Source organism: Eptesicus fuscus, chromosome 2, assembly GCF_027574615.1.
Source record: "Eptesicus fuscus isolate TK198812 chromosome 2, DD_ASM_mEF_20220401, whole genome shotgun sequence".
Classification (NCBI taxonomy): Eukaryota; Metazoa; Chordata; class Mammalia; order Chiroptera; family Vespertilionidae; genus Eptesicus; species Eptesicus fuscus.
The window spans coordinates 45,236,496-45,262,861 of NC_072474.1; positions in this window are offsets into that span (position 1 = coordinate 45,236,496).

Consider the following 26,366-nt stretch of genomic DNA (forward strand, 5'->3'; position numbering starts at 1 on the left):
AGCAACAATGCGTCTGTCTGTGGAGAGAGAATTACAAAGTAAATTCTTGCTCACTAAGACTGTTGCTTTAGTTTTAGAGACGGATATTTTGACTTTTGATTTACTTGTTCATGCCAATGTCAGTAAAACACAAAGAATAAATTCATATTACATATCCTTAAGTGCACTTTTTGCACTCTTTAAAAAGCTCATTTTGAGGGCTGGATGATTGGAAAAAGCATGAGTCTTATTTTTTCCCTTCTAACTTGGAAAGATATGTATACACACACACACACACACACACACACACACACACACACACACACACACACATATATATATACTAGAGGCCTGGTGCACAGAATTCATGCACGGGGGTGTTTGTGTGTGTGTGTGATCCTCAGCCCAGCCTGCACCCTCTCCAATCTGGGACATCCCTTTCACAAGCCAGGACTGCTGGCTCCCAACTGCTTGCCTGCCTGCCTGCCTGATTGCCCCTAACTGCTTCTGCCTGCCAGCCTGATCACCCCCTAACCACTCCCCTGCCAGCCTGATCGATGGCTATCTGCTCCCCTGCCGGCCCAATTGCCCCTAACTGCCCTCCCCTGCTGGCCTGGTCACCCCTAACTGTCCTCCCCTGACAGCCTGGTCACCCCTAACTGTCCTCCCCTGCTGGCCTGGTCCACCCCAACTGCCCTCCTCTGCCACTCGTTCACCCCTAACTGCCCTCCCCTGCAGGCCTGATTGCCCCCAACTGCCCTCCCCTGCAGGCCTTATCACCCCCAACTACCCTACCCTGCTGGCCATCTTGTGATGACCATCTTGTGTCCACATGGGGGCAGCAATCTTTGACGACATGGGGGTGACCATCTTGTGTGTTGGAGTGATGGTCAATTTGCATATTACCTCTTTATTATATAAATTAAAGATTAATGTATTGAATTTTAGAGAGGTGAAGGGAGAGAAACATCAATGGGAAAGTGTAACATCGATTGGCTGCTTCCTTCACACCCCCTACTGGTCATCAAAACTGAACCCAGCTGTGTGCTCTGACCAGGAATACAACAGAAAACATTTGGTGCATGGGACAATGCCAACCAACTGAGCCACACGGGCCAGGGCAAGATGCCAAATATTTTTAACTTGGGTCCTCTGTGTATAGATAAGATATACCCTTGGATCTCCCCCGCTCCCCCCACACACACTTACCTCATCCCCATATGTAAAATTTAAGTTTGGGAAAAAGGAGTATGCAATCAGATATACTTCTTAAAATGCATAAGTAAGAGTCCCAGGGATAAAATCATGTATTTTCACTAGGTCAGTTCTAATTCCTGCATGACTCCAGTCTGTGGCACATGGTTATATGTCCCTCCGGTAAGGGAGAATCATCCACACTGTCAGTGCAGCTTTCCAATCAGGCTTATATCCCCATAATTGTTACTTGATAGATAAGTTTTACCTTTTGATTTATGGGTAAGTGTGCTCCATGATCAGAATTTAAAGGCATGCTCACCACTAATTTCACCTGATCTGTCAATTTGTCAGGGAAAATTAAAATAGTCTGACAGAACTTTATTCAACTGTTATTTTTTTCCAAGAATCTTCTCAAAGGGGTTTTAAATAGGTATATTCCTAATTAGTTTTTTTCTCATTTAGAAATATCAGTTATTTAATGCCCATGGATATTTTACTTTTTCTTAAGATAAGCATTGAATCAAACTCTCTTTCTTACTTACTAATAACAGCTCTCCCTGGTGTTATTAGTAAGTAAGAAAGCTGTGCTCAGGGAGTGAAGGTGTACTAGTATGTTAAAGGAAAAGGGAAGGCTGGTGGGTAGAAGTTAGTATGAGGGGCAAGGAGAGGAACTGGCCATATTCAGTCTGAACCACATTGAGCTGGGGAAATGTTACTTATCTTCAATTCACTGAATATTGAGGACAGGCTTATGGTTATCCTTGCATAGTCCCAAAAGGAAGAAAAACAATGATATGGAGAAAATATGCTTCTAGGATGCAGAATTCTACCTTCATCCCCACCCGACCCAGAAAGTGCCCATACATCTGAGTTTCCTGAAAAGGATTTATCCATTAGAATTGTTACAAGATGGATGGAATGGGGCTATTTCAGATATTTCCAATCAGGCTTATCCTATCTAATAAAAGAGTAATAGTCAAATTAACTATCACTCCACTACACCCACCAGCCATGCCCACCAGCCAATCAGGAGCGAGTATGCAAATTAACCCAACCAAGATGGCTGCAGCCACAGAGAGAGCAGGAGGCTTGGGTTTCCTTAGCAATGGAGGAAACCAAGCTTTCCACCTGACCTGGCCTACCTTGGCCTCTGCTTAAGGCTACAAAGGTTCAATTATAGAAGATAAATAAATCCCAACAAAAATGGTGGCAGCCACGGAGCTGGAGAGAGCAGGAGGCTTGAGTTGCCCCCAGCAATGGAGGAAGCCAAGTTTCCACAGCCCTGGCCTGTCTTGGCCTCCACTTAAGGCTACAAAGTTTCAATTAAAGAAGATAAATAAATCCCAACAAAAATGGCTATGGCCACAGAGCAAGCAGGAGGCTTGGCTCCGCTCAATGCTATAAAGTTTCAATTATAGAAGATAAATAAATCCCAGATACCAGGGCCTCTGCTTGGGTCACTGGGGGGCATGGCCAACCTGCAAACCACCACAGGCCCCTCGCCCAAGCCACCCCATGCCCCAAGAGACCCCCCACCCTGATCCAGGACACCCTTCAGGGCAAACCAGCTGGCCCCCACCCATGCACCAGGCCTCTATCCTATCTAATAAAAGAGTAATATGCAGATTGACCATTACTCCAACACACAAGATGGCTGTCCCCATGTGGTCAAAGATGGCTGTCCCCATGTGGACACAAAATGGCCACCACAATATGGCCAGCAGGGAAGGGCAGTTGGGAGGGACCAGGCCTGCAAGGGAGGGCAGTTGTGGTTGATCAGGCCAGCAGGGGAGGGCAGTTGGGGGCAATCAAACCTGACAGGGGAGGGCAGTTATGGATGACTAGGCTGGCAGAGGAGGGAAGTTGGGGGCGACCGGGCCTGCAGGGGAGAGCAATTGGGGGGAACCAAGCCTGCATGGGAGGGCAGTTAGGGGTAACCAGGCCTGCAAGGGAGGGCAGTTAGGGGTGACCAGGCCTGAAGGGGAGGGCAGTTAGGGGCAAAGAGGATGGCAGGGGAGCACTTAGGTATCAATCAGGCTGGCAGGGGAGTGGTTAGGGGGTGATCAGGCTGGCAAACAGAAGTGGTTAGGGGCAATAGGGAAGGCAGGCAGGCGAGCAGTTGGGAGCCAGCAGTCCTGGATTGTGAGAGGGATGTCCCAGATTGGAGAGGGTGCAGGCTGGGCTGAGGAACACCCCCCCCCCTCCGTGCATTAATGTCATGAACCGGGCCTCTAGTACCATCATAATTGTCATTTGATGGGTAAAATTTAGACAAATAGACAGAGACCAATTGTCAATGATACTAAAGACTTGCTTTGTATTGAACACTGTGGATACCACAAAGAGCAAGGCACACACTGCCCTTCCCCTTTCAGAACTAGAAAATAGAAGAGAGAAAAGGAGAGTTATAATTGAAGCTGCTCAGAAATAGGACAGGGCCAGAAGGGAAGAGATGAGATGCTTCAGCTGTATGGTGGCAAGTGGCAGTTGTATCCAGGTTGGGCTGGAGCACAGTAATGAAGGACACATCTCTCATAAGGAACTTTTAGTCTGGGTGGGTGGCTCACACTGTAGAGGGGAAAGGGGAGTGAAGATTGGTTCCATCTGGGATTCATCCCTTGGTATCTGAGTCATGTGTTTCTCTGTGGTGGTCTCTGGAGGCTTTGAGTCTTTGCTTGATCGTTAGTCAAAAACAGTTTTTAACACTGTCCTGCACTAGAGATTGGGAGGTATAGAGGATCTACCTAAAACTTAGTCACAAACCCACACAGACAACTAAAATGAGGAATCAAAGAAACAACCCCCAAATGAAAGAACTAGAGAATTCTCCAGAAGAAGAGATAAATGAAGCAGAGATAAAAAATTTATTTGAAACAGAGTTCAGAGTAATGCTAAAAATTCTCAACAGTATGAAAAAAGATATAGTAACTATGGAAAAAGAACAGTCTGAAATAAAGAATGACATAACACAAATAAATAACATATTGGAAGGAATACACAGCAGATTAGGGGAAGCTGAGGACTGAATCAGTGACTTAGAAGACAGAGTTGAAAAAATAAAGAAAAAACAATTAAAAAACAAGAGGACAGCTTAAGGGAAATGTGGGACAATGTAAAAAGTAACAATATTAGAATAGTAGGTGAGCCAGAAGAGGCAGAAAGGAAGAAAAGAAAAGAGGTGTTTGAAGAACTAATGGTAGAAAACTTCCCTAACCTGGTAAAGGAAAAAGTTACACAAGTTCAGGTGGCACAGAGAACCCCAAACAAGAAGAACCCAAACAGACCCACACCCAGACACATCATAATTAAAATGACAAAAATTAAAGACAAAGAGAGAATCTTAAAGGCAGCAAGAGAAAAGAAAACTGTTACCTACAAAGGAGCTCCCATCAGGCTGACACCTGATTTCTCATCAGAAACTCTATAGGTTAAAGGAGTTAATCACCACCACGCCAGCATTACAAGAAATGCTAAAGGGATTGCTATAAGGGATTGCTGAGAAGAAGAAACAGAGAGAGAAATCTAGCCATACAGAATTAAAATGGCTATACATAAGTACCTCTCAACAATAAACCTAAATGTAAATGGATTAAATGCTCCAATCAAAAGGTGTAGGGTAGCTGAATGTATACAAAAACCTGACCCAACTATATGCTGTCTACAAGAGACCTACCTCAAAACAAAAGACACCAACAGGATGAAAGTGAAGAGATGAAAAAAATTTTTCCATGCAAATGGAAAAGAAAACAAAGCTGGAATAGCAATACTCATACCTGACAAAATAGACTTTAAAAGCATCATGCTAGGCGAAATAAGCCAGTCGGAGAAAGATAAATATCTATGATCTCACTCATTTGTGGAATATAATGAACAACATAAACTGATGAACAAAAACAGAGCCGGTGGGGAGGGGGGGTACTCTAGAATATAATAGAAATAATCTTGTTATTTGCAGATTTTTTAATATTTCCTACAACTTTTGTGATGTCATACTATGTTAGTACAGTTTTGGTAATAATATTATACTTAAAATCCTTTTATTCTTGAAATATTAATGTCTATTGCATTAATATTAGTATATGTAAGATCATTTTTCTTGAATAATTGGTGTCTATTGCAAGTAACATTATCATATTTAAAATCAGTTTTCTTGAGATATTAATGTTTATTGCATATAATATTATATTTAAAATCGTTTTCCTTGAAATAAAAAAACAACTGAAGAAAAAAAAAGAGGTGGTACATTTACACAATGGAATACTACTTGGTTGTGAAAAAGAAGGAAATTTTCTTTTGTGACAACATGGATGGACCTGTAGAGTATTATGCTTAGTGAAATAAGCCAGTCAGAGAAAGACAAATACCATATGATTTTGCTTATATGTGAAATCTAATGAACAAAATAAACTAACAAACAAAATAAGAGCAGACTAATAGGTACAGAAATCAGACCGACAGCTGCCAGAGGAGAGGGGTTGGGGGGAGTTGGATGAAAAAAGCAAAGGGATTAAATAAAACAAAACAAAACAAAAAAGCAAAAACACCCCTCATAGATACAGACAACAGTATGGTGATTACCAGAAGGAAAGGGGCGTGTTGGGAGGCAGAAGAGGATAGAGTGGGATAAGTGGTGGTGAAAGGAGGCTCGGCTTTGAGACTTGACAATACAATATACAGATGATGTTTTATAGAACTGTACACCTGAAACCTACATAATTTTATTAACCAACGTCACCTCAATAAATCCAATAAAAAAAGGAAAGTGTTGGATGTTCAGTGGGCAGTTCAGCAACCATCAAAGGATACTTTAATGGATTCCGATCATTATCTAAACACAAAGCCACAGAGCCAAGTTTGTGCATTGTTAAGCATCTGTTGTGAACCTGGTAAAAGAAGATGTAACAACGCACCCAATGAGACGTTTTCCTTTCTTGATTTTTACACTGCAGGAATTGATTTTTGAGAATCACTGAAAAGAGTGGTTTCTCGGAGCAGCCACTAGAAGGAAGGTGTATGTTCTTGTTGTAGGAACAAGCTGGTGGTGCAGTGGAGGAGCTCCGCAAACAGACAGTGCTTTCCTTCCAAAGCCACTGAACTTACTGCTCTGCTGTGCTTCAATTCTAGAAGAAAGCATGTCCCAACCCAGAGAACTTATATGTACACTAGAGGCCCAGTGCATGAAATTCATGCATGGGGGGGGGGTTCCCTCAGCCTGGCCTGCACCTTCTCTCTCGCAATCCGGGACCCCTCAGGAATGTCTGACAGTTGGGCATCCCTCTTGCAATCTGGGACTGCTGGCTCCTAACTGCTCACCTGCCTGCCTGCCTGATTGCCCCTAACTATTCTGCCTGCCTGCCTGCCTGCCTGCCTGATTGCCCCTAACACCTCTGCCTGCCTGTCTGATCGCCCCTAACCGCCTCTGCCTTGGCCCCTGCACCCGGGACCCAGGCTTCCCTCCCTCTGGCCAGCCACAGGCACTGGGACCCGGGCCGGCTTTGCCCAGGCTGGCTGTACGTACCCAGACCCTGGACAGCTTTGCCCGGGTCAGTACCCAGGCCTGGGCGGCATCGCCCAGTCCCCAGCTTTGTCAGGAAGGACGTCCGGAATGATGTCTGGTCTATCCGGTCTAATTAGCATATTACCCTTTTATTAGTATATATATGTGTGTAGGTGTGTGTGTATTTTACACCAGCAGTCAGTTTTTAAAAATTTAAATTATACTGATCACCCACTTGTTTCCTGAAGAATTATGAATCAACGGGGTTTCTTAGAAAATATTTTTTTTAAAAATGACCTATCTTACAGACTTGTAAAAGTCTTTTCTTACTTCTAAGACAATGAAGATATTCATTAAGGTGAATGAATAAGGAAATAGATTCAGTAGCTTTCTGATATACCACATTCTTACAAAGAAAATATAAAGGGAAAATATTCCATTTACCTTAACAATGAAATAGTCTTAATATCTAGAATAGTCTTAAGAAACATGCAGGAACTGGGTGAATAAAATTACAGCATTGTACATAACAGTAGGATTAAAATATTTGAGAATATGACAACACATTAGAATACATGGAAAGCTATACCCTATAAAAAGTAGACATAATTTTTTTGAATAGGTCAATTTGGTACAAAATTTAATCTAGACACAGTGTATTGTCAATAAAAATCCCAATTTGTTGTGGAGAAGGTGGTCAGAAACCTGACAGAATGATTCTAAATTTCACTTTGAAAAATAATTATGCAAGGATAGGTAGGAGAATTCTAAAAAACAAAAATACTGAGAAGGGACATTACCTAACCAGATGTTAAAATGTATCATAAAATTGTTGAAACTAAAAAAATGTGGTACTGGCTGAGAAATAGATGGTTAATAACCAAATGAAAATGTTCATCCTCAGACCCACATATGATTAAGGATTTAGCATTTGAGAAAGTTAGAATCTTGAAACATTGAAAAAAATATGCATTAGTGAATAAATGTTTCTCCAACATGTAACCATTGGTGAAAAATATCATTCCTACAGTGCTTTTTACATTATTTATACTTGTTAAAAAAGAAACTATAAACATAACAAGAAAATATGGGCAGATTTTAAGCATAATACTGCAATTGGAGAAGGCTCATTTATTTATTTATTTATTTATTTAATTCTTTATTTTTTAAAGTATTACATATGTCCACCTTTTTTCCCCATTGACCTCTTCCCGGCCACACTCACCCCCCTAGTGTCTGTGTCCATTGGTTATGCTAATATGCATGCATACATGTCCTTTGGTTGATCTCTTACCCACCCCACTCCTTCCCCTGCCTTCTCTCTGAGGTTTGATGGTCTGTCTCTGGATCTATTTATGTTCACCAGTTTATGTTGTTTATTATATTCCACACATGAGTGAGATCATGTGATGTTTATCTTTCTCTAACTGGCTTATTTCGCTTAGTATAATGCTCTCCATATCCATCCATGCTGTTGCAAATGGCAAGAGTTCTTTCTTTTTTACAGCAGTGTAGTATTCCATTGTAGTATACCACTGGTTTTTAATCCACTCATCCACTGATGGACACTTAGGCTGTTTCCAAATCTTAGCTATTGTAAATTGTGCTGCTGTGAACATAGGGGTGCGTATGTCCTTTCTGATTGGTGTTTCTGATTTCTTGGGATATATTGCTAGAAGTGGGATTACTGGGTTAAATGGGAGTTCCATTTTTAATTTTTTTGAGGAAACGCCATATTTTTTTCCACAGTGGGAGAAGATCTTTTTAAAGTATTAATAAAAAATGCCTTAAATAACAAAAAAAATAAGATTGATAAATTTAAGTATAAAAGTTTAAATGCTTCTGTACTGAATAAACATCTCAAGTGAAACTGAGAGGTCAATGCCAGTAGGAAAATGTATTTTTCACATGCACAACAGACAGAGGTCTCTATCTTTAACATACAAAAATCTCTTACAAGTTGATAAGAATCTACACACCAGTGAAAAAAATGGGCAAAATACATAAACTACAGCATACATCAGAAACCCTTTGGTCGTCCAAGAAAATTAATGGGACCCCAGGATCTAAAGGGGAGAAGAATTGACATTACACTTAAGAGGTAAAAATACAAAACAGAATTCTCATTGGTGGAATGATGTTTTTATTATAGTGCAAAGTACTTCAAACTTTACTAAACTGCTTACTTCTGTATTGTATACTGAATGTGGTTCTAATCTTCACTAAAGTTCTTTTTAAATTAAAAAAAATTTTTTTTAAAATATATTTTATTGATTTTTTACAAAGAGGAAGGGAGAGGGATAGCTAGAAACATCGATGAGAGAGAAACATCAAACAGCTGCCTCCTGCACACCCCCTACTGGGGATGTGCCCTCAACTGAAGAACATGCCCTTGATTGGAATCGAACCCGGGACCCTTCAGTTTGCAGGCCGATGCTCTATCCACTGAGCCAAACTGGTTAGGGTGAAATTCAAAAATTTTAAAACAATGAGAGCAAAATGATATTTTCTGGTTCACCCAACTGGAAAGTCCAGGGGGCACACCAGCTTCAGGCGAGGCTGGATTCAGGGACACAGACTGTTGTCAGGACCAAGTCTCCCATCTCCTGGCTCTGCTCTCCTCTGCACTGGCTTCATTCTCTGGTTGGCTCAGTGTCATGGGCCCTGCTGGTTCAAGCCTTTCACCCTACAAAACTAAGCAGCCTGAATAGAGAAAGCTTCTTCTCCTCCACAATTCAGTTGAACATCACTGTACTAATGTGAATAACTGGATCATTCCTGAACATAGGAGGTGGACTATGCTGATTGATTAGGTCTGAATGACATTACCCATGAAGCCCAAGCTTTGATTAGATCATCTGACCTACATGGACTGGAAATAGAAGAGGTGGTTCCAAGAAATGTGGGAGTTGTTATAAGGAGGTGAGAGGGATGCGGGGCAAAAATTAAACTTTTTATTCTATATAATAAAAGCCTAATAGGCTACGTATCCAGTCATCCATTCAACCAATCAAAGCATAATATGCTAATGATATGCTAAGGCTGCTCAACCACTCACTATGATGTGCACTAACCGCCAGGGGGCAGATAGTTGACTGGTCGACCAATCACTATGATGTGCACTGACCACCAGGGGACAGATACTCTGACCAGTAGGTTAGCTTGCTGCTGGGGTCTGGCCAGTCGGGACTGAGTGAGATGGGCCGGACATGCCCTGGAACCCTCCTGTGGTCCCTTCCTGGCGGGCCAACCTCCTGCAACCCTCCCTGGTCCTGATCATGCATCGGTGGAGTCCCTCGGCCTGGCCTGCGCCCTCTTGCAATCCGGGACCCCTCGGGGGATGTCAGAGAGCCAATTTTGGCCTGACGGCAGGATGACCCATTGCTATGATGCCCACTGACCACCAGGGGGCAGATACTCAATGCAGGAGCTGCCCCCTGGAGGTCAGTGTGCTCCCACAAGGGGAGTGCTGCTCAACCAGAAGCCGGGCTCACGGCTGGTGAATGCAGCAGTGGTGTTGGGAACCTCTCCCGCCTCCATGGCAGCACTAAGGATGTCCAACAAACGGCTTCTAGACTGCAAGAGGGCACAGGCCGGGCTGAGGGACCCCCTCTGAGTGCACGAATTTCATGCACCAGGCCTCTAGTTTTGAGATAATTATAGATTCACTAGAGGCCCGGTGCATGAAATCCATGCACGGGTGCGGTCCATAGGCTTGGCCGGCAATTGAAGCGTGAGTGTCGGGCATGGAAGGGTAGGTCCCAGCTGACTTTAGGCCCTGGGCAGCACCTGGGCCTCCTGGACCCTCATGCACCCCCCTCCACCTGAGTCATAGCTCCCGAGTCCCCACATGAAGATGTGGTGAACATGGCTGGACGCCGCGGGCCAGGGTGCAGCGTAGGCCTCTGGTCTTCCCGGCGGCACAGCACAGAAGCTGGGCGGGCAGCAGGCTCTCTCCCAGCCGGCCTCGAAGACCAGCTCCTGTGTGAACCCAGGGAGCCCAACCGGCCCCAACCAGTCCTGGCAGCTGTGGCCTGGCTCACCTGGAAGAGGCCCTGCAGGAGCAGGGTGGGTTCCTTGTAGGTGCCTGGCACGTGAGCACAGGGGCTTCCCTGGCACACAAACCCTGGCATCCCAGGGGAGGGTAGTAAGGGGTGTGAGAGTGAGCTTGAGCTCGGCAGACACCCTGCATTCTCACTGCACCTCCATCCTCGTCACCTCTACCCCAGCTAGCGAGTGAGAGGTCACAGTGCATCGCTGATGCCCGCCATGTTCCACACTGCCCTCTGGTGGTCAGCACACATCATAGCAAGTGGTTGAACTCGCGGTCAAATGACTGCCCGAGGGGACAATTTGCATATTAGGCTTGCAGTTGTAAGAAATAATACATAGAGATACCTTACCCAATTTCCCCCTGTTGGAAATCTTATGAAGCTATAGTACAATATCCCAAGAAATTGTCATTTGGAATGAAGACAATGATTCTGATTAAGTGAAAGCTCAAAATTTAAATTAACTGTAATACCATGCCTTACACACCATCATCAGTGAATAATTTTTAATTGCTTGATCTAGTCAGAGACCACTTATTTAAATGTAAAATATAATCAACCAGTTCACATTATTCATTTTATAATATGTATTAAACACTTGCCACATGAAAAGCTAAGTGGAAAAAAGATATGAAGGTAGGAAAGTGTGTGATGTTTGGGACAATGGTAAATTGTCCGATGGGACTGCACTGCAGGTGTGAAGCAGAAGTTATCAGGCTGCAAGTAACAGAAAATGTAACTAACCGTGTCTTAACTACATAGGGGTTCATTTTTTTCTCACATAGCAAGAAGTAAGGAGACAGGTGATTGCTGGCATTGTTTGCATGCTCACATGCTGTGAAAGATATAGGCTCTTTCTGGCTTTCCATTCTGTCTTCCTTCATTTGCGGGCTTTTCCTTTTCTGCATAAGGCCCATGGTTTTTTAATATGGCTGTGAAAACACCAGGCATCAAATTGATACAGAGAGATGAGGTTCCAGGCATATCTCTTTCTTTCATCAGGAAATATGTTCATTCCTGGTTTCATAGGAGGGTGGGAAAGGCTATCTGGCAAAAGGCAGCAGCATTATGATTATTGTCTTAGAATGATCATCCTATCTAATAATAGACAAATATGCAAATTGACCATACCCCCGACACACCCACAAGCCACGCCCACAAGCCACGCCCACCATCCAATCAGAGTGAGCATGCAAATTAACCCAAACCAAGATGGCTACAGCCACAGAGAGCAAGGTTTCCTAGGTAACAGAGGAAGCCAAGCTTTCTGCCAGCCGTTGCAGGCCTAAGCCTCCACTCAAGCTACAAAGTTTCAATTATAGAAGGTAAACAAAATCAAACAAATGGCGGCAGAATGGAGCTTGAGAGAGCAGGCCAGGGTTGTCCCCGGCAACAGGGGAAGCAAAGCTTTCCACACACCCTGGCCGGGCCCACCCGCTTAAGGCAACAAAGTTTCAATTATAACCCCAACACAAATGGCTGCGGGCCTCGGAGGGAGCTCCAGGCTTGGCTCTGCTCCAGGCTACAAAGTTTCAATTGTAGAAGGAAAATAAATCCCAGATACCAGGGCCTCTGCTTGCGTTGCCAGGGGGTGTGGCCCGCCTGCAAACCACCACAGGCCCCTCACTCAGGCTGCCCCACGCCCCAAGGGAACCCCACCCTGATCCGGGACACCCTTCAGGGCAAACTAGCTGGCCCCCACCCCTGTACCAGGCCTCTATCCTATCTAATAAAAGAGTACTATGCAGATTGATCATCACTGCAACACATAATATAGCTGCCCCCATGTGGTCAAAGATCCTGCCCCCATGTGGACACAAGATGGCCACCACAAGATGGCCAGCAGGAGAGGGCAGTTGGGAGGCACCCGGCCTGCAAGGGAGGGCATTTGAGAAGGACCAGGCCTGCAAGGGAGGGCAGTTGGAGGTGATCAACCCTGCAGGAGAGGGCAGTTAGGGGTAACCAGGCCGGCAGAGGAGGGAAGTTGGGGGCAAACAGGCTGGCAGCAGAGTGGTTAGGGGGTGATCAGGCTGGCAGGCAGAAGCGGTTAGGGGCAATCAGGAAGGCAGGCAGGCAAGCAGTTGGGAGCCAGCAGTCCTGGATTGTGAGAGGGATGGCCGACTGCCCTTGAGGGGTCCCAGATTGGAGAGGGTACAGGCTGGGCTGAGGGACAACCCCCCTCTTTGTGCACGAATTTCGTGCACCGGGCCTCTAGTAAGACAATAATCATAATGGGGATGAGCACATACAGACGGGAGTTCTGAGAGCAAAAACAGGGCAAACTGGCTGCTGGAGGGCAGCTCACATTATTCCACAGAGGAGGAGAAAAATAAAGTTGGTGGCAAACTCTTGGAGGCCTTTTAGGAAGTTTTAGGAGTTTAGATTTTATCAATAAAGATGTAGTATTTCCTATGAGTCTCAAATGAATAGATTGGATGCTTGTCAGGAACAATGGAATACTTCTAAGGTTTTAGGTTGTATTGTGATCATGAAAATTTTCTCAGTATTTCAGTTTTAATATTTACTTATTGTTATTGATTTCAGAGAGGAAGGGAAAGAGAGAGAGATTGAAACATCAATGATGAGAGAGAATCATCGATCAACTGCCTCTTGCACACCCCCCACTGGGGACCAAGCTTGTAACCTGGGCATGTGCCCTGACTGGGAATCAAACCGTGACCTCCTGGTTCATAGGTGGATGCTCAACCACTGAGCCATGCTGCCGGGAAGTATTTCAGTTTTATGTCTTAGAAGAAATACTTGCCGAGTAGGCCTTACAGAGGGAAACTTTTGCAACCTGTTTAGCAGAATAATGAGGAAAATGTAAGACAAGCTGGACCTATTGTTTATTCACCAGAAGCCAGATTTATTCTGGAGCAGCCTATCTAGCTGCAGAATTCCATGAGAGTTTGAGGGAGAGAGATGCAGATATCGCCAACAATCTGGCAGTGACAAGTGACCGGCAGGCTGTTCACCTTCCATCCCATGGACTGTCTCCCCTTAAGAGGATTTGCAAATACTCAGTCAACACATACCTACTCAGTGCCTCGTGTTTAAATGTGATGCAAAAATAATAATAGTGTTTTTTTGGGAATGCCACCTGTATACACAGAATTTGCCTGTGTGCCACCATGTTCTGCTTAAAATGTTCATTGAATTAACTTTCTCTTAAAATGTATTTAACTTATCATCAAAACACTAATCATCTTTGATCTAAAATGACAGATGCTGGGAGATCTAAAATGCCATGATTTATAATATTTTTTGGGAAAATTCCTTTTAATAAAAGTGCTACCAAGAAATATCTTTGAGGGTTTAACCATGTGTTTCTCTGTTTAGTGAATACACATGTGTTTGGGGTATATGTATGTGTGTGGTATTGGAATTACAGATTTGGTGGTGAGATTGCATTCATCTCTTTCAGTATCACTTGGTGTTAACTTTTACTAACTATGTAAATTAACTAAAGTTTTGGCCTTTTGGGGGCTTGTTTCCTTTCTGTTGTTGTTGATTTTAATGAGTTTGCAGTAAGTTCTACATCTTTGTAAGATTTGTGACCAAACCTGGCATCATTGTTTTAAAAGCTAACATGAAAGCATCTAGGGCTATACAAAGAGAAGATGCAGAGACTTGTTCAGGGCAGGAGTGGGGAGAGGTCATCATGCATTAACTTTTCCTAATGTACCATGTTCCTTTCCTGTGGGAAAATATGACAATGTGGTGATTCATTAAGACATGCTAACCAGAAAGTAAGGTCTCTATGGACATTTCATATCTAGAAGCAATATTATAAAACTGTTGCTAAGACAGATTTAATCAGCAGACACCAAGGCTTGAGGCAATGGCAGATAAACAGAGATATAAGTGCTGGTGACATTGTAATTAAAAACTTCCTCCCTCCCTCCCTCTCTCTCTCCCTCCCTCCCTCCCTCCCTCCCTCCTTCTTCCTTCCCTCTCTTCCTTCCTAAATAGCTCACATTCATTCTTTGTTGGGTGGACATTTTTAACAACTGCTTAAGAATCCTATATAATAAAGACCTATTATGCTAATTAGACTGAATGGCAGAACAACCATCCAGATGACCTTCCAGATGAAGACAGGGCTGCGAGGGCCGAGCCCCTTGCATGAATTTTGTGCGTCGGGCCTCTAGTTATACAATATTTGACAAACGAGAAAACCGAACACTGAGACAATCATACCATAGAATTAGAAATAACAATCAGGTCTTTCCACTTTTGACTCAATAAACTTTCCAATACTATATTCTTTTAGGTACTAGGTGACAAAATTAAACAATACAACATTGTTTTACTGACATATATAGTTTCAGAAAGTGTTCAACTGAATTACAGAATGTAATCTAGGCAATTAAGAATATTTTCTCTATAAAAGAACATTTGCATGTGTTCTTTATCTTGTGACTGATTTTAATGGGTCTACCCAGAGAATAGCTTCATTTAATGATAATTCCTGTTAAATTCTATTTTTGGCTAGGCTAAATAAGCTACTTGTGCTTCAAAGAACATGGGATTGTTTATGAAGGGTGTGGGCCCATTAGAATTAAATAACAAATGGAGCAAGAATGTTCAAATCACCTTTGTATTCAAGTAGGTAAATGTCAAAACCCCGTAAAAGACTCAGGACTTATTCTGTGGGAGGGGTGGTGTGAAGAGCCTTCTTAGGAATAATGTGTTCGAGAGGAACTTTGCTCTCGGGAGTCCATGTATTGTGCAAAGCAAATAAAAAGAAACACCTTGCTTATTGATGGAAGAGTCTTATATTAGGATTTCATAATTTGCTGGAGGGCACTCACTGATGAAAATTCCACCTGGAAAAATGAATGGGAACTGTACATCCTGGGAAAAGAAATCACACCAGTTAGGGTTTTCTAAATTGCTTGACATGACATGTTCTAACTTATACTTTAAGCTTGTCTGCCTTCATGTATCTCTTAAGTAGCAAAGCTATATATTAATTACCCATTTATTTTAGATGACTGGTTACAGGAACAATGCATGCCATTTCCATCATCTTATAAGTCTAATTTAGCTGGACTGCAATGACGGCTTTGTGTGTGTGTGTGTGTGTGTGTGTGTGTGTGTGTGTGTGTGTGTGTGATGGGAGGCCTTGCAAGTTATTTGGGAGCAGATATTTTGTAGCTTACAGAGCCCGTAAAACTTTATCCTATCTGATTTACAGTGGGAACCGGATCCAAAAAGTAAAATGCACATCAGATCCGGTTGACTCTAGAGCCCAGTCTGCCAGCTCATGTAGTGTTGAAGGAGTTAGGTGTAAAGGATGGTGAGGGTGTGTGTGTGTGTGTGTGTGCACGCCCGTGCGTGTAGGAGTAGTTTCGGCTGTCACAAGGATTGTTTTGTTGGGCTTGATGAATCTCATAGAGAACAATCATGTCTTGCCAATCAGGTTTCTTTAAAATCCCTTCTCTCAGTGCTATCCGAAATGCATTAGCTATTATCCTCCTGTGTGTCAACATGCCTTCTTTCCTGAGTAGAGCAAACAAGGCAGCTTCCCTTCAAATGTAATCCAACACCTAAAGGGCATCTTTTTTGTCATAATTTATGTGGGTAATTACAGGTATTCCTGCTATAATTTATAAAAACATAGGAAGTTTAATTTTTCTTAGTGTGGGTTTCCATCACAGAAAGTTGTCTGACTAGTTCCAGTGATTTACTCTCCAACCTGTGGTAATACATTAATGTTTGACTTTAAATTGCAGTTCTATTATTTTCCACCACCATGATGAGAGTGGATGGTTAAATGAGGTATAAGAGTTTAAACTCGAAAAAGGAATGAAGGTCCTTCAGGCAGTTCTGACTTTAGTCTAGCTGAAGTGTTTTGCTTTTGATTGATTTATTTATTTCACCACCTGTCTATCAATTCACCACAAGTCTTAAAAATATGTATTGTGAGAAATAAGGCTTAGGCTATTTATCTCTATCTCTTCCCCAGTGTGTTAGTTTATAAAAAGAAGGTTTTAACCAAACACAATTAAAATGTAAGTAAAGAATTAAGTGATACATTTTAATAGCATGCTTTATTCTAGAAATAAGATTTTTCTTTAATTATAATCACACTATGTTTTTTTTCTCTGGAGCAATTAATGTCTTTTGCATAAAAGAACTTAAAATAAACTATTGAATGGCTTTAAGGAAGCTCAAGTAAAATTGGATGTACTATTTGAAACATGGTCTAAATGCAACTTTGCATGTATGTATGTGTTTAATTTTCCCATTGATTATTTCACATAAGAGTAATAAGAGTCTTTGGCAGTAAATATTTTGAACGAAGTAAAATGTAGCTTCTCTATAGGGAAAAACAGTAAAGAGAAATTTAATATATATTGAAGACTTACCTGGATTCTGGCATAACCAACTAGAAAAGCGGATATAAAATAAAGTGTATAAGAGCATTATTTTCTTAATTAAATAAAATAGAACTTCTCTGGGGCACAAATATAAATGACAGGTATCTCCAAAGAGATCCAGAGAAAGAGGAGGAAGGTTGTTGTTATTATTATTAATGTTCTCAGAAGAAATCTTCAGAAATGCTATCTTTTCTCTGTATGTTCTAGTAGCATCTCATCTCTTCTGGCACATTGAAGTAATATTTCCTATATGGTGTCTTTGGGGCCTGAAAGTATTGATGTGTTTCTCTTTTTTAAATTGAATAGAATAGTCTTTAATTTCTAAACTAACATATGTGAGTGCATAGGTATCTAATTACTATTAGTTGTCATATTAATAATTCAAACTAGTAAAACTGATGGTCTCTCTTTGGATAGCCCCACCCTTTGACACTGCAGGAGAGTCTTGCTTTGGCTGCTCTTGCTCCTGGCATGGCCCACAGTGTATTCGAGTGTTAATTTCAATCCAGGTTGCCTCTCCTTGGAGTCCAAAATTCACAGTTCTTAGTGCCCTACAACTTGACTCCTCCTGTATCAATTTTATTTGGGGAGGACTCTATCCCCCAAAAGTCCCGGGATACGGTTGGTTTGCTGCCTATGGCCTACAACTACATTGTCCTTTCCGCCCTGGGAAGTCCATTTAGCTCTCAGAGGTCTTTCCTTCTTAGGCTACACATTGACTTCCTCCATGTGATTCATCCTCCATGGGTGACTCTCTGGGAACAGAAAAGCAAAACATGGATGGAATCATTATTGTGGCATCTATCTCTCTAAGCAAATAAAACCCACCCACTGTTGTTCATCCCACCGAGGGTTTCCTAACCACCATCAGAGTCACTGAGTGAGACAACAGCAGGGCACTCTTCTTGGTGGAGGTGGAGCCCACGTGACCAACTCATCTCAGAGCTGTGCTGTGTGCGACAGCCTTGGTGGTTCTGACTACTACTGAAGTGTAATTATTCCATCTTCGTCCATTTTCCTTATGCACATTTGTAAATATAGACAACTTTGTCACAGGACGTTTTGATACAAGTGCCCTGCGTTCAGGCATCCAAGACAGAGACAGTCAAATGACACATCGGACACATCTCTTGGCGCACAGAGCTTCCATCCTGCCAGAGGAGAGTTGAACAGTCCTTGTACATGTATTGCATAGAAACGGCAGGACTCCCCAGGGGGGAAACTGCCTTAAGGTACTTTTCCTTTTTAGCTGAAAGGTTATCTAAATTTGTAAGATGGACTAGGGCAGTGGTCGGCAAACTCATTAGTCAACAGAGCCAAATATTAACAGTACAACGATTGAAATTTCTTTTGAGAGCCGAAAACCGACTTTTGCGCATGGGCCATGAAGTTTCAATCGCACTGTATGTGCGTACCCGCACGTGGTAGTTTGTGGAAGAGCCACACTCAATGGACCAAAGAGCCGCATGTGGCTCATGAGCCGCAGTTTGCCGACCACCGGACTAGGGTGATGCTGACAAAGTTCAGATGTCAATAAAGTGCATAGAAATGGAATACATCAAGAAGGTATGACTGTGTCTACGTTAAACTAGTGGATAAAAAAATGTTTCCAGGGAGGTTTGACTCAGAGCCTTTGGGAGTCCCATCATTTTGTTATGGTAGTGGGTGTGTGAGTGAATCCAGAGAGTTGCTACTTTGGGAGTTGAAGCCAGATTTGACTTAGGGTAGCCTCTCTTAGAGTGAAAACTCCTTTTCCTGGGCCAAAGTTTGAGTTGGAAGTTCGGGCCAAAATCAGAGCAGGCTACCTCTGTGGGCTACCTTGACTCACTGCTATCCGTAGTGATGAGCAAGGTCGCCAGGGACACCCAGAGTGTGATCCATTCAGGAGGCACCTTTAGGTTGTATCACGCATGACTACCAAATCTCCAGCATGACAGGCAAAACAGCAATACAGAAAGAGTTTCTGGAACAACCAGCATCAAGAAAACAGCCACTACGGAGGTCTCCAGCCTAAGAGGAAGCGTTTGGTTTGGATCTAGGGCAGTGGTCGGCAAACTGCGGCTCGCGAGCCACCTGCGGCTCACGAGCCGCAGTTTGCCGCTCTGTTGACTAATGAGTTTGCTGACCACTGCGATAGGGGCTTAATCACAAGGAACAACAACAGCCTGTAATTATTGGAATTGAGAGTCTAGGGGCAAGATGAGAGCACCATGAGAATAATCGCACAGACTGGGAAAAAAATTCAAAAATAGGCTGGGAGACTTGGAGTTGTACTTTGAAGTTTTCCTGCAGAATCATGTGTTGTATCCCAAGCTGGGGAAGAAGATGATACTAATTACATATTCAAACTCACAGGACATATGTAAACCTTTATATTGTGGGTATTTCCCAAGTCATTAAAGTTTTCCAGAATCATGAGTTTGAATGACTTCATAATAGTCCACCCTATGGGTGTGAGGAGATGTTTTGTAAGGTGCTCAATATCCAACAAATGAGAAAAACAGTCTCATCATAGAATCTAATCCCAAAGGTACCAGTTCAGTGTACATAGTGAACAGAATATAGGCCCCAAGTCAGAGAGGCCCGCGTTCAAATCCTGGTTCTTCTCTTTTTCTCTGTGTGGTTTTGCTCAAATTATTTCAACTTTTAAGTTCTCCAAACTGTTAAAACTGAGTCCCAATTTTTTCATCTGTACAATGGGGATAATCATATCTGCTTTACAGGGTGGCTGTAAGGATTAAGTAAGATAGTGTTTATTAACCTAAATAATAACAGGTAACCAATACAAGGTAGCTATTGTAATGTTTTCTATGTGGACAAATTAATTCTTCAATTTCTCATTTCATTTGGGTTACAGTTTATACCATTAATGTAGCAGTTAGTTAAGGCACTTGTTTTTTAATGATTAAAATATTTTTTTCTGTTTCTTAAAAGAAAATACCCAAAGGAAAAAGAAGAACTGAAAATAGTCTCTACCTCCTGTGATACCATTTCTCTCCAAATATCATGGCACAATTGCTGGTTTATAACTGTATTAGTTTAAAAATGAAATAGAAATGTAGCATGTTAAAGTAAGTATGCTAAGTAAATAGTTTTCATAACTCTTAAAAGTCCATGTGGATAATAGCACAATGGAAAATTGTACAAGATAAACAAAACTTATTTTAATAATTTTGCTTTTTAAAAATTTAAGATTAAGTTTTCACATAAAGTATTTCTTTTAACATAGATTTCCAAATTCAAAAGCAGAGAAGAAAATTAAAATAATTATGTGAAAAATAAACCTCTTAGGACAAGAGTATTCATGGTTCTCAGAACTGAGATGGCCCTTAGATTGTCATCTGCTAGTTTCTGGCACAAGAGGGCTGATATTTTTGTCTAGGTTTTTCTTCTTCTTTTTTTGACAAGTAAATTAAGCACCTGAAATATAGAACAGTATATTTTTATTAATTGAACTATATTCATATTTTTTAAAAAATGTACTTAACACATTTTAGAATTTAAAATTATAAATTTCCTGATAGAAAATTAAAAAAAAAATGTAGATAAGTAATAAGAAAAAAAAAGAAAACCACCTATAACCCATCAGTCAGAGATAATTACTGATTATATTTGAGTCTTAAAAAATGCATTTATATCTATCTTAGTCAGTTTAGGCTGCCATAACAAGCTATCATTCCTTAAGTGAAGTAGTCATATTTTAAGTTACAAGGAACTGAAAGTTGATTTGACTTGAAGGAAGATCCAAATGGTAAATCAAATTGATGATTTATGCTATTTAGAAAAGGGTTGCTCAAATACAAAACTCCATAAACATAAAATACCTCTCATTAATCCTGGACTTTTCATCTAGAGGTCAGGAAGGGTTAAAAAGAATAAGTATAAATATTATATAATTCATGACCAGAGTCCTAGAATGGTGAACAGAAAGGCCTTTAAAGTCCTAGTCCAACAGCCAATCAATTCACAGAAGAAGATGTTAAAACTTGGTGAGACAGCTCGGGGTCACGGAAAACCTTTATACTTTAGAGTTAGAACTTGGGTTCAAATTCTGGTTCTGACATTTATCGCAAGTAAATAGGAAAATGTACTCAATCTCTTGGAGCTTTAGTTTTGCCATCCCTCCTATGCGGTTAATATTAGCTGGTTCACTAGACTGTTGTGAAGTCAGTTCCTTTCCTGTCCTTCAATGACTTACCTGAGGCCACTTAACTAGCCACACAGAGCCCTTCGCCCTGGTTATTCATCCTATGTTCTGTTCACTACATCCTGGCTTCTTTTCTAGTTAAGTATTTTGAAGCATGGCATATTAAGGCGCATCATTTTAATGAAAAATTGACTAGAACAAAACAAAGGTGTGGCAAATACTCCTGTTGACCAGTTTTCTCTGTCAATGCTTTCCAGCCAGAGACCACCAGGAGCACAGCCGTGACGAGCAAGTGGGATTTATGACTGGTTGCAAAGAGGAGACCACACACCCTGGGAAACGTGGGGCATTTCAGTAGAAGGTGTCTGAACCGATTATTATAAGATCAAGATTCAGGTGATTTGGGGAGAAGGTTTAAGATGAAGTGGTGTTGCTCTGGCTTGGCTGCTGTCAGGAAATGGAGATAATTATATGATTGAATATTTTAAAAATAGTATGTATAAGGTAGAAAAACTAAAGTGAGGCTAAAATTATAATGGGAAGTAGCAGCAGGTCTCCATATGAGCCAGGGTAGGGAGATGTTTGGGATTTCCGTGGTTTGCACAATGACCTTGTGTCTGTGCTTAGAGAAGATGACAGAATGGCCTCATTTTTCTCACTTCATCACGGTCACTGATGGGGATTCGGAAGCTAGTTTATGGTCCACAGGAGAACACCAAGGTCTCTGTGAGGGCTGCCCTAGCTCCTAACAACATCAAAGCCTCGTATAAATGTTAGGACAGTTTCTAGATGTCAGAAGCTGCTTTTTTTTTTTTTTTTTCTTTCCCATCTCCCTTCTCTCTTGCCACCGTTAGGCCCACAGGGACTTGGGGACAAAATTTTGGCCAAAGAGACACAAGCAAGCATTTTCTGGGAGCATCCTGATAAGTCATTTACTTTCATATATTGGTACTACCCATTTTTGCTCTCACCCTTCTTCTTCCCAGTGGAAAGAGCATATCATTGTAGAAACTGCAGCAGCCCTTTTGTAATTATGAGGGGAAAGTTAAGGAAATCTCAGCCTTTGGCATGATTTAGCAGCTGGACCAGTTTAAAACTGTGAACTCTGGGTTTCTCACTATGGGGAAGAACACTCCCCCATTAAAAAAAAAAAAGCCACTCTAGTTAGGCTGTTTGTGATTTGTAGCTGAAAGCATTCCTAAAACATTAATTATTCATGTTCATTATTTACTAAAATAGACATTCTTCTGGCAGCCAAATGTTCTTATGGTGGCGCAGAGCATAGTCCATTTGGAAACTGAGCTTGGCAATGTCCTATTTTAAAAAGAAAATTAGGCTTACGTTAGGTGGATAAATTATTGTTCTTTCTGCTTCATAAGGTTTGTCATTATTCCTTCATTCAGATGCAATTGCTTCCTTGGTTTCAGAAACCTGCATGAAAATGAAAGCTTTAGAAACCTTCCAAGTTAAGTTCAGCAGAAAGAATTGTGGGCGCATTTTTGTAGGCTTGATTGTTGAAAGGGTGAATACAGCTGTAAACCTAATTGCTGGATAATTGTGACTTCGGCATTGTAATTTCTGTGCTCAGAGAAATGGGTGCCTTTGGCCATTGTGATTTGTTAAACCTAACAATGCATTTGTAGTTTGCATGCTTATTGACTCAGTAGAAAGAACTGTTCTCTGGGGGGATAATTCCCTGGTTACTGTGTGCCACTGTGGTTAGCAGGTTAGACTCTATGGTACAGAATCAATGCCCCCTGGAAAGCTGATAATGTGTAGGGAGGTGAGGAGGAGGACCATAGTTAATTGCTATTAATACTTAGTGGGCAGATCAACTAAACCACAGGGCCAGCAGGAGTCCAATGTCTGCTAGATGTGGGGTGAGAGTTCTTAAGGAATGATACGTGACAATGTTCAGGGAAACTTCATGTATTGACAGCTTGGATTTGTATATTGAAAGTTATGTGCCTATAACCAGAATAAATTTTACTCTACCTACTAACTGGTAATTATTCTACAGGTGTTTCTTTTCTTATCTCTCCCTTTCCCTTACACATAGTAGGTGCAAAATAGTTGTTGTTCAAGAAATGGTAAAAAATGTGTTAAAATTTGGCTCTGCAGAATGGCTCTGCAATGGTGACAGTAAGAATTTATCAAAATATTTTCTTTAAATAATAAATTATTTATCAGATCACAATTTGTATATTATAGACACTGAGTAAAATATATTAATATTCACTGTGGTGAACACAAAATATCCAGATACAGGTACATTTAATAATTGATGAGGGAGATTCTTGTTCACTCAGTTTAATGGGATGTGAGTCTTGCATGCAGTGCTGGACCGTACTAGGAAAATATGTCAGTGCATAAAACAGACCAGTGCCTCTAACTTTCTAGGAAACACTTAACAGGACATTACAACTAAACAGTTTCACAAAATAAGTTTAAGGTCCTACACTCAAAATATTTATACAAGGACTGATTTTTTCCCCCCTCCAGGTCTTATAGGCTGATAGAATAAATCCTTCCAAATGAAATGGTTCCTATAAACTTAATCCACTGAGGGATTATTTGTTGCAGTTATGTGTTGAAATAACAGGACATATACACCTTCACCACTATTTAGTGAATTGCAGAAATATACTAAAAGAGGAACATGCAGAGTCCCAGTTTTGTAGGAACCACAGTCAGTCTGATTGTTAGCATGTGGGATTCTGTTTTTCTCTCCACCCTGTTTCTCCAGGAAGAATGCTCTTTGAAATGAATAAGAGATCCATGCCGGGAAAGGTATTGCCAAAGAAGTTCAGATAGGCTGTTTTTCTGATTGGAAGGATTCATACTGTCGATAATCCTGCCAAATTAAGTTCTGATGAAGTATGCATTTTGATGAACTTATTTTGAGAGAATGAATGAATGAAAGAACTGTCACCCTTTACTTAAAAGTACATTCACTAGGAACTTCTCTCTGGATCTGGTAAAAACCATAATAAGGGGCAGCTGCAATTCAGTGAAATGAGTACCAACTCGATGCATAAACTTCCCAATAAGAAATAGAAAAGGGGGTCTGGAAGGAGTGACCCTATGTTGTGGAGTGATATGACCTAACTGGGAGAAGGAGGAGTTTTCCAGGTGGACAAGGAATAGGGTGTGAATGGCATGCTAAAGAGTTCAGATTGTCCTGTAGTCAGCATACCCAAAGCGTCAATGCAGCAGCAACCATGTCTGCTTCGCTCAGCGCAGCGATCCTGGCGACTGGGAGAGTGCCTGCTATTAGAGGTGCTTACTGTGTATCAAGTAAGTAAGTGAATGAGGAGCCACTGAAGTTTTTTTGAGAAAAGGAGCATCCAATTAAGATTTAAATTTTGGGCCGAAACCGGTTTGGCTCAGTGGATAGAGCGTCGGTCTGTGGACTGGAGGGTCCCAGGTTCGATTCCGGTCAAAGGCATGTACATTGGTTGCGGGCACATCCCCCGGTGGGGGGTGTGCAAGAGGCAGCTGGTCGATGTTTCTCTATCATCGATGTTTCTAACTCTCTATCCCGCCTCTTCCTCTCTGTGAAAAATCAATAAAAATATATTAAAAAAAAAGATTTAAATTTTGGGAACATTACCGACAGCAGTGGGAACACGGAAGAAAGGGTGTGTTTATTTTCTATTGCTGCTGGAACAAATTACCACAAACCTAGTGGCTTAAAACTACACAGATTTATTGTCTCCCAGCTCTTTGGGTCAGAAGTCCAATGTGGGACTCGCTGGATTAAAATCGAGGTGTTGGCAGGGCTGTCTTCCTTTGTGGGGGCTGAGGATATCCCATTTCCTTGGCCTTGCAGCTCCCAGAGGCTGCCTGCATTCTTGGCTCCTGGCCCCTTCCTCCTGCTTCCTGCAGCCACCACTGTCTTGGACCCTTCCTCCATCTTCACGTCTCTCTTTGACGACAGTCTAGAGAGGTTTGCTTTTTTTGGGGGGCGGGGGGGCGGGGGGAATGACTCATGTGACTAAGTTGAGTCCACTTGGATAATCCAATATAATCTCCCCCTGTCAGGGTTCTTAAGCTTAATCCCACCTGCAAAATCCCTTTGGCCATGGGAAATAAAACAATCCCAGGTTCTGGGGAATAGGAGGCCCTTATTCGGTCTACCACAGGCATGAAGGGGCTTCACAGTACTCAGTGTAAGAGACCAGTAAGGCAATTGTGACAGGGATAAAGCTAGTTCACCTAACCGTTTTTGCTTTTCCTTTTTGCCAGAAAGATAGGCTATGTTTTGCACCTTCTTTATACTTAGTTGCGATCAATGGGACCAAGTTCTGGCCGATAGGAGTGCTGTCTGCCTTCACCAGGCCTGGCCCCTTCATCCTCCAGCCTTTCTCTCCCCTGCTGGCTGGACCCAGAGCGTCCATTAGTGTACTCCGAGGCCAGGGGGAGGGTAGAGTCTCCAGCTAGAAGCTGCCGGGTTCCTTTGTGGAGCAGAAACCCTTAGCAAAGCACTTTGCACCATGATTTGCACAAGAAATAAAACTTTGTGTTAGCCTCTGAAATTTGAGAAGTGTCTTCCAGAGGAAATAGCCTACCTGCCTAATATTGAAATTTGCACCTCCCAGTGGGGTGCTGCTGTAGCAACAACAAATAAGGCATTGAGAGTGTTTGGCCAGTGGGCAGTGAGGACCCTAACATTAGGGGCTTGAAATAGAGTCACCCATGTAGTGAAGGGGATAAACCGTAGGTAAGCTGTTGTATGGAATAAATTTGGAAGGCAGGATTCATGCTTACGATTCTTATAGCTTTAGGACAGTGATTCTTAACCCCGGATACATATTAGACTCACTCCCAGAGATTCGGACTTAATTGCTCTGTATGTAGTGTTGGGTGGGGGTCGGGGGGGGAGGGGGAGGGGAGGAGGGGGATGGTGGTGGTGGTGGCATTAGTATTATTTTAACAGTTTTCCAGATCATTTTAATGTGCAGCCAGGCTTGAGAACCAAAGCTCTAGGTCAGAGGTCAGCAAACTTTTTTCTGTAAAGGGCCAAATAGTAAATATTTTGAGCTTTGGGAGCAATACCATCTCTTCGACAAGTATTCAATGCTGCTAGTACAGCATGAAAGCAACTG